The sequence below is a fragment of the Podarcis tiliguerta genome, assembly GCF_965153285.1.
Source record: "Podarcis tiliguerta genome assembly, chromosome: 2".
NCBI classification, from domain to species: Eukaryota; Metazoa; Chordata; class Lepidosauria; order Squamata; family Lacertidae; genus Podarcis; species Podarcis tiliguerta.
The window spans coordinates 95027269-95036197 of record NC_139535.1 but is presented as its reverse complement, the minus strand read 5'-3'; positions in this window follow the sequence as shown (position 1 = coordinate 95036197).

Genomic DNA, 8929 nt, shown 5'->3' with positions numbered 1-8929 from the left:
GGAGACTCTTGAGAGTCCCATGGACTGCAAGAAGATCAAACCTCTCCATTCTGAAGGAAATCAGCCCTGAGTGCTCACTGGAAGGATAAATCGTGAAGCTGAGGCTCCAATACTTTGGCCACCTCATGAGAAGAGAAGACTCCCTGGAAAAGACCCTGATGTTGGGAAAGATGGAGGGCACAAGGAGAAGGGGACAACAGAGGACGAGATGGTTGGACAGCGTTCTCGAAGCTACCAGCATGAGTTTGACCAAACTGCGGGAGGCAGTGGAAGACCGGAGTGCCTGGCGTGCTCTGGTCCATGGGGTCACAAAGAGTCGGACATGACTAAACGACTAAAAAACAACAACATAACAGGGACAATACAAATATAGCAACAGTTTAAAAATATATAAATTAAATGGGTCAAATGTGATTGTGGAAGTCTCATCGGTCTCTGTTATGCAGCGCCTGCCACATCGCTAGCGGTGAGTGACATGGCTCCCCTCCCATTCCTTCCTTTGTATTTAGCCTAACAGTGTGACCATATACACTCTAGCCACATGCGGCAATGGGTGGAAAAACACAGCTTCCCGCCCACCTCTCCTCCCAGTCCTTTGCTGCAGTGGTGCGAAGAGCTCCCCAACTCCATCTGCTTACTTCTAAAAGGGCATCTTTTCCCTCTGGTGGGGCACCATCACTATGCAATCTTAATAGGTGAAAACAGGAAGGAGCACTCCTGAGTGCCAAGAGCAATGATGCCATGTCAAATGAAAAAAGAGGCACCCCTTTCTCCTGGGCCAAAGCATCCTCTCCAACATTTCTTCAATAAAAATAGGGATGTCCTATTCAATACGATGACGACAGCTAACAATAACAATAGTGCTATTTATAGCCCATCCATCTGACTGGGCTGCCCCAGCCATTCTGGGAGGCTTACAACACATATAAAAACATAAGGGCTGGCCTTTGGTTTGGACTCAGTCTGTGTTATGTACTGAAGTTCTCACCCTGGGCCAGCAGGGGGATACTGTAGATAGTTTTCATTCAGGTCCACGTCCGTTATTTTAAGTGGGAAACCCTGGGTTGTTGTTGCTACAATGTTGACAGCCGGCTGCCTATAAAAGCAGGCCGGCTGAGCTGTTTGCTGTTCAGTTCTGTTCCAGCTTACAAAATAAAGAGCTGCTTTGGAGAAATCACTGTGTCGTCTGCCATGTCTACCCACTATTTAACAGTCTGACCCTTATGCTTCCCTCCCCTTATGGTTTTGAGCTAAGGGCTACTATTAAAATGAGGCTGCATTTTAAATTATATTTTAATCTGTATTTTTAAACTGTATATATATATATATATATATATATATATATATATATATATATATATTTGTAATTTTACTGGCCACCCTGACCCCGGCTATGGCTGGGGAGGGCGGGGTATAAATAGTGGTTAAGAGCGGTGGACTCGTAATCTGGGGAACCGGGTTCGCGTCTCCGCTCCTCCACATGCAGCTGCTGGGTGACCTTGGGTTAGTCACACTTCTCTGAAGTGTCTCAGCCCCACTCACCTCACAGAGTGTTTGTTGTGGGGGAAGAAGGGAAAGGAGATTGTTAGCTGCTTTGAGACTCCTTTAGGTAGTGATAAAGCGGGATATCAAATCCAAACTCTTCTTCTTCTTCTTCTTCTGAAGAAACATTAAACATTTAAAAAAACCTTTCCTATGCAGAGCTGCCTTCAGATGTCTTCGAAAGGTTATGTGACCCCTTGGCTCAAGGTCACATAACTGAATGCCCTCCAACATTTCTCCAATGAAACTGGGGACATCCTATTATACCCTCCAACTTTTCTCTGATGAAAATAGAGGCATCCAAAGGGAAAATGGGACACTGCATTATCAAATCAGAAACCAGGACATCTTCTGTAAATCTGGTTGTATCTCTAGGAAAGAGGAACCCTTGGAGGGTCTGCCACAGCAGGTAGAACAATCCTCCTTCAAATCTATCTTCCTTTGTAATAAAATTGCCCCTTTCTATTATGCCATATTGAGGCTTGAAATCCATTATCTATCCTGCATAGGAACAAGTTCCCCAGTATAGACAATATTTTGTGGGCGGGGGGTGGTGTGGTAGTGACTCCCCTGGAAAGGAGCTGAGTGTTCTGAACTGAGAAGATGGAGATGTGATTTCAGAAAGATACGGGGACAAAAAGCAAAGTCACCTCTTGGCCTTTTTAGGTGCAAAGAACGGCTGCACTGTCACCCTGAACGCACCACTATCTACCGCTAAGTAAGGCTGCCAAACTGGGCAAATATGGATTCTTGGATTAGTACCCGCGATGGTGCTCGGCACTGCCTGCCATTTGGTAGGTTAATTGTTTGACAGGCCATCTGCCAATGGCTCATTTAACCGCCAGCGTGAAAAACAACAGCTTGCTGAGGCAACGCAGGAGAAAGGAGGGAGGGAGGGAATGGATGGATGGGGAAGCTAAGCGGTAAGGGAAGGAACAGCGCTAGGGCCTTGGACAATTAGCAGTGGCTGGCAGGAATAGGTGTGCTTCCTGTGGGTGAGGTCCTGCAAAGGGCAAGGCTCATCAGGACCATCACTGGGTATATAGATGAGGGACAACTGGTACAAAAGTTTTTTTTTTGTTTTGTTTTTTTAAAAGACTTTGTTCAGGCAAGTGGGAGCCAAGCTGAGCTGTTTTCACCCAGAGCCAACTGCTTCCTGTTCAGACTGTCTGCTTCTAGAAGCTTCTCTCTATTGGCCCTCTTTCTGAGGTGGGCAATTATATGCAACTAGCTCAGGGGTCAGCTAACTTTCAGCAGGCGGCCAGTCCACTGTCCCTCAGACCTTGTGGGGGGCCGGGCTATATTTGGGGGGGGGGGATGAATGAATTCCTATGCCCCACAAATAACCCAGAGATGCATTTTAAATAAAAGGACACATTCTACTCATGTAAAAACACGCTGATTCCTGGACCGTCTGCGGGCCAGATTGAGAAGGCAATTGGGCAGGATCCGGGCCCTGGGACTTAGTTTGCCTACCCATCAACTAACTGCTTAGCACTTTTCCTCCGTACACTGATGTTGCCCTTCTCCACCTGTGAGCGCTAAGCATCAGAGGCAAATTGTCTTGAAAATGATTTACGTAAGGTGATTCATTTGCACAGAAGAGTGAATGACTCAGCCGATGGTCTTCCGATTGCTTCAGTCAAAGCCGCTGACTTTTCTTGCTGCAGGATCTGTGCTACATTTATGGTCCATCTTCCAATGCTAGCAGTCTGTTCATAGGTTGCGAGTGACGTCCTGTTGTCAATCCATTGATTAAAGAGTGTCATATCTTTATTCTTCCAATTCATCAAAATCGATCTCTTGAGCTTGTTTGAAGGTTCTAGCAGGGGAGCGCAGCTATCGTATACCCTTGACCGAAGAACGGCACACTCCTATCTGGGATGGTTGTCCTCTTCCACCGAGCGCACAGCTTCGGGAGGGACGCACATGGAGCGGTGAGGGAGGAAGGGGACACCTACCTAGCCAGCCAGATCAGCCGAATCAACCCTGGCGATCAATGGGGTGACAGATGTCGCAGCCAGATCGCCCTCACGGATTAGATACTTAAGAGACCAAAAGTTCACAGAGGACTGGGGAAAATTTGTTGAATATCTGGAGAGTATAAGTGAGGGCCAAATAACGCTAGAGGGATTTTAAAAAGCACTGTGAAAATGCGAGAGGTATTGTTAAAAGTGAATAGAGGATAAAAGGTTTAAACAATGACAATATAAACAAAAGGAATGCGTAAATTAATAATGACTACGAAAGATTTACGGAACAGCTGAAGGAAGTCCAAAAAAAGAAAGATTTGGGGAAAATCTGGATGTGAAAACAATGTATGTTTTGTTTTGTCTTTGTTGTAAATTAATAAAAAATATTTTTTTAAAAAACACAAAATCGATCTCTTGTCCACCATTTGGGGTGCGTATGGTCCATTTTCGTTGTCCCCTTGTTAATTTCCTTCCAGTAGGTATATCGCTTGATAGAATATTCTCCACTGAAAGATTAAACTTTTTCTGCACAGTCATAGTTACACAGCCCAGCAAATTAACAGGATGTCTAGACAAATGGGTGCACCGACATCCACAAAATATCAATGGGTTTATTCTGTTTTTATTTGCTGTGCCTCCACTTTGCACAATCATCAGTCACGAGGCATCTAAAAATATTGTTCTGGGTGCTGCATTATGATTCCAACTGTCTGTTTCCCACAGGCACCCAGAGAAACCTCTTTACCTGAGCTTGCAGGTGTGCGGTGGGGATGGGGAGAGAGAGAGAGAGCAGGGAGGGAGCGGCAGGAATTGAGAGGGTGGGGTATTTCTTTCATTGCCGGTGGTTTCCCAGCCTTCTCGCACTGAGCGGCAGCTTCTGTTTACTTTGAGATGGCAAGTGCAAAGCTCCTCTATCAGTCCATCAGTTCACTGCTAAACACCTAGTGATATTTACACAAGGCAATACTCAGCAAGCACAGCGGCCAGAAGGGGCTATGTGACCAGAAACAGGACCCCTCTCCAACTCAGCCATTGTCACTGAGTGTCCTGGGCAGCTGGGGGCTTAGGCTGTAGTTCTTAAGGACACAGGAAAAGAGTCCTGCTGCATGAGGTCCGTGGTTCTAGTTCAGCAGTGGAGGTCATATAGCCACTACTTTCCTGGGAGTATGTTGCACTGAATTCCATGGGACTTACTTCTGATCTGAGCCTCTTGGGCTTGCCAATCAGAAGATTGTGGCGGTTTGAATCCCCATGATGAGGTGAGCTCCTGTTGTTCTGTCCCAGCTCCTGCCAACCTAGCAGTTCGAAAGCACACCAGTGCAAGTAGATCAATAGGTAAACAGGGTTTCCGTGCGCTCTGGTTTCCATCACAGTGTCCCATTGCACCAGAAACGGTATAGTCATGCTGGCCACATGACCCGGAAAGATGTCAGTGGACAAACGCCAACTCCCTCAGCTTGAAAATGAGATGAGCGCCTTTGACTGGATTTACCCGTCCAGGGGTCCTTTACTTTTACCCGGTGGTGCTGTGGGTTAACCAACAGAGCCTAGGACTTGCCAATCAGAAGGTCATTGGTTTGAATCCCCGCGACAGGGTGAGCTCCCGTTGCTCGGTCCCAGCTCCTGCCAACCTAGCAGTTCGAAAGCACGTCAAAGTGCAAGTAGATAAATAGGGACCACTCCAGCAGGAAGGTAAACAGTGTTTCTGTGCACTGCTCTGGTTCGCCAGAAGCGACTTAGTCATGCTGGCCACATGACCCCGAAAGCTGTACGCCAGCTCCCTCAGCCATTAAAGCGAGATGAGCACCACAACCCCAGAGTTGGCCACGAATGGACCTAATGGTCAGGGGTCCCTTTACTTTTACCTTACACGTCTAGGGATCCTTTACTTTTACCGTTTTATTGCTTCTTAGTTAGAGGGTTAGAGAGGGTGTTGCCACATCAGTGTCCCCAGTGTGGTGTCCTCCAGCAGTCCAGGAATTTCAACTGCAATTCCTAACCTCAGGCAGCATAGACAACTGTCAAGAATGATGGGAGTTACAGTCCAACAACATCTAGATGGAACCAGGTTGGAGAAAAGGCTGGTCTACAAATATACACATAGTATAATTTGGGGGGGGGGGAGGTGCTTCCACATATCAGGTGCCTCATTTCCCCCCATTTTGTGTACTTTCTGCCAAATGAAGGTTTATGTTGTGAGTGAATCGGTCCATCGCTCTGCTTCTCCCATAGGTAAAACAACAAAAACAATTAATACAAACCAGCAATACAAAGAAAACCTCCAAGATATTCGTAGTAACAATACAACGTTACTTGTTTATCAGACCGAAGGGCTCAGACTTCAGAAAAGTGGCTCAAACTGCCCAAGCAAACCTCTCCACTGCTAAAAGGGTCATCCTAACACAAGTAGCCCGTGGAAAAATCAGTTTTCTGCAACTCAGACCAGATGGCTTTTCCCCTCAAGAGCTGAGTCTAAAAACTTAGACCCAATGGCAGAAAAGATAGGGCAGAGTTTAATCCTGTGCTGCCTTTCAGCCAAAAACATGGCTCACAAATCTATAAAATTCAAACAATAAAATTCAGCTCACAAAAATGAAGAAACCAGTGTCTCAACAACATCTTTAAAAGAAACCTAATACCCAAATACAACCATCCCGTCCAAGCACAGTTCCCCCTCTGTGATTATGCTTGAGAAGTGACAGGAGACATCTTTCTTCCCACAGAGATGGTCTTTGGGAAGGACAAGCATACAGTGGTGCCTCGCAAGACGAAAAGAATCCGTTTCGTGAGTCTCTTCGTCTAGCGGTTTTTTCGTCTTGCGAAGCAAGCCCATTAGCGGATTAGCGGATTAGCGCTATTAGCGGTTTAGCGGCTATTAGCGGCTATTAAAGGCTTAAGGGATTAGCGGATTAGCTGCTAAAAGGCTATTAGCAGCTTAGTGCCTTAGAAAAAGGGGGTGGGGAGCGGAAAAAAAACCCCAGGAATCACAAGACATTTTCGTCTTGCGAAGCAAGCCCATAGAGAAATTCGTCCTGCGAAGCACCTCCAAAACGGAAAACCCTTTCGTCTAGCGGGTTTTCCGTCTTGCGAGGCATTCGTCTTGCGGGGCACCACTGTAGTTACAATCCACCTTTGTGATTCTAGTGGATTTAAGTACAGCTAACTATGTGACTATGTGCAACTGGCTTGAAAGGGCAAAATCCTGTACACTGACCAGCCAGTTTTGTGAATTACTGTATTTTTCGCTCTGTAATACGCACCTGACCATAACACGCACATAGTTTTTAGAGGAGGAAAATCCGTAGGCATGCCACCCGTAGGCATTTCCTCCATAACACGCACAGACATTTCCCCTTGCTTTCTAGGAGGAAAAAAGTGAGTGTTGTGGTGCAAAAAATACGGTACATTTCAGAATGCTTTTCTAAAACTTGGTAATCAAGCCAGGTAAAAGAACGGTCTGCTTCTTAAATCGGTGGTTAGAGAACGTCACTGTGCTGCTCTCACCAGTTCTTTTAAGAAATCTTAGGGACATGGTAGTTTGTTACTGATTAAGTTCCGGTTGCTCAAGTTGACCGAAGTGTTACAATACTAATGAATCCTGTAACTTTCCTTGACCTCCTGTTAAACCCTGTTGCCTGTGGAACTGAGCAAATGAGCTGTATTAAATGAATTTCATGGGGTTGTGCGACCCCCTCGGGCTCTTGCATTTATATCCACCATGTTGGAAGGCAGTGGGAAACCCAGAAGCTTCCTGTTGCTCAAAAACTTGATCATATTTTGCTATTTTGAGACGAAGCAGGACAAATGTGGAAGATGAGAAAGGTGGTGGAGGAGAATTACTTCAAAAAACATTTTTTTTATTTCTTTCTGTGATTATAGGAGATTTGATCCCAATTTCTCCCACTACTTCCTACTACCATATTCCCATCTTTCCAGGCTGCAAAGCTCCCAAACCCAAGAATTTGCACCACCAGGGTATGAGAGACGTACAGTTTCTCTTGCTTTTTCCTGCTGATCTTTGTTGTTGATCAGCTAACTCACCCAGGGAACCCCAGCTGAATGTCAACTGGAAGGTATTTGGCTGCCCAAAACAAGACGGGAAGTCTGTTGGTTTTAGGAACTTGTCATGCCTGTAAGATTTATTCCACCACCGCCAACCTGCTTTCTTGTTCAGTTGCTCATGTGAGGGGCATAGGCCCATGCCTAAGATCACCCAACCCCGTCTCCTAGCACATAACTGCTAGTCATATGCAAATAGACTTGATCTGGTCTTTGAATCTGGTCTCCTCAGATCAAAAGAGCCTTGACTTGTGTCTTTCATCAAATGCATGGTTTAAAATTGTACTTTGATTCTAACATTCATGGGCAATGCCTTCATTACAACCCACCCAAATGCCACCAAACTGTGGCAAGCTTTTGAGTTCTCCAGAACTCTTCATCAGGCAAGAGGCTACACAAAGCAGGGGCACAAATAAAAATAAAAAAGCACCGAAATTAGGCTGGACGTTGTAGTCATGAGGTCAGCTTGGACCAGGACCTTTGCTTTTTTATGTCATTTGATTGCTTGTTGGTATATCCCTGCTGATGATGCTTCTTAGTTGCAGTGCTGACTCTGTGCCACTGAGTCCTTGAGCCAGCAAGGCTGGATCACTTTAGCCAAGAAAAATGTATGGTTTTGTCAACCAAAGCAGCAGCTGGCAAACCAAATGCCAACAGTCTTGCTGGCAACCCATTGGCATTGTAAGTGCAACCATCTTCCATTTTACATCCGTCCTGTCAATATACACTGTTTATTCTGAGGTGCATTTAATTTTTGTTGTCATATGCAAGTTAACTTGCAAGGAACCTGATTTTCTGAGTCACTGAAGAAGTATACCGATTTAGTGTTTGCTTAAAAATTTTCTATTTTGCCCCTAATTCAGTATGGCAGGATGGATCAAGCCAAATGCTTTTTCTTGTAGCTCTTTGCTTCTAAGCATTCTGACAACTGAACAGTGGCGTAGCGTGGGTTGTCAGCACCCGGGGCAAGGCAAGTAATTTGCGCCCCCTAACCCGTGGATTTGCGCCCCCTAACCCTAACCCCCAGATGTTGCGCCCGGTGCGGCCGGCACCCCCTGCACCCCCCACGCTACGCCACTGCAACTGAAAACCTAATGAGTGTTGGTAATCAACAGTGTTTTTCTTTTCTTGCTTCCAACAATACCTAGAAATGTGTCTGCATTTCTATCAGCCCTGATAGTTGCCATGAATGAACTTTATTACGGTCTCAGACCAGGATTTAAAAAAGCATATAGATAAAATAGCAGTTAAGATAGTTGCCATGTCTCTAATTATGTTGTTTGCAGTCCCCAGAAATAGTGTGGCTTGCATTGCTTGTAACTTAATGTGCTCTGTGCCCTTATACACTCCTCTGC